The sequence below is a fragment of the Galeopterus variegatus genome, unplaced genomic scaffold (assembly GCF_000696425.1).
Source record: "Galeopterus variegatus unplaced genomic scaffold, G_variegatus-3.0.2 Scaffold146823, whole genome shotgun sequence".
Lineage (NCBI taxonomy): Eukaryota > Metazoa > Chordata > Mammalia > Dermoptera > Cynocephalidae > Galeopterus > Galeopterus variegatus.
Genome location: NW_007872934.1, coordinates 1 through 582, shown reverse-complemented (window position 1 = coordinate 582; position 582 = coordinate 1). Strand labels below are relative to the sequence as shown.

Sequence of the window (582 nt, the reverse complement as noted above, 5' to 3'; positions counted from 1 at the left end):
AGTTGTGCCAAACCCACTTCAAGAGGCTCCAGCAGGAGCCTGATGGTGCTGGAGCCAAGTCTCTGACATGCCAGAAACTGTCCCCCAAATGGTTCTTCTTGGACACCACCACTGCCAGCCACTTCTACAGGATCACCCGGGTCCAGAAACACTTCAACTATGTGACTGAGATCACACAGGACAAGATTTACATTCTGGATCCTGAGCTGCTGGGGACATAAGCCTGGCTTGACTTCCTAACCCCCACTTCCCCTCTCCCAACCTCTCCCTGCTCTCCCATGCCCCAGTCATTGCAAGGGGATGCTGCACCCCCTCAAGGTGAAGAGATGATTGAGGCCACCAAGAGGAATGACTTCTGTAAGCTCTAGGAGCTGCACCACGCTGGGGCCGATCCTACGCAGCGAGACGAGCAGAGCTGCACACTCCTGCACCATGTGGTCAGCACTGGCAGTAAGGAAATGGTCCGCTACCTGCTGGACCACACCCCCCCAGAGATCCTTGATGCTGCGGAGGAAAACGGGGAGACCTGTCTGCACCAGGCAGCAGCCCTGGGCCAGCGCACCATCTGCCACTACATTGTGG

General features: G+C 56.9%; 1 pseudogene; it reads left to right on the top strand.

Annotated features, from left to right (window-relative positions):
• The first annotated feature begins 8 nt into the window (after positions 1 to 8).
• Positions 9 to 578, top strand: LOC103584855 (annotated as a pseudogene).
• Positions 579 to 582: the final 4 nt, after the last annotated feature.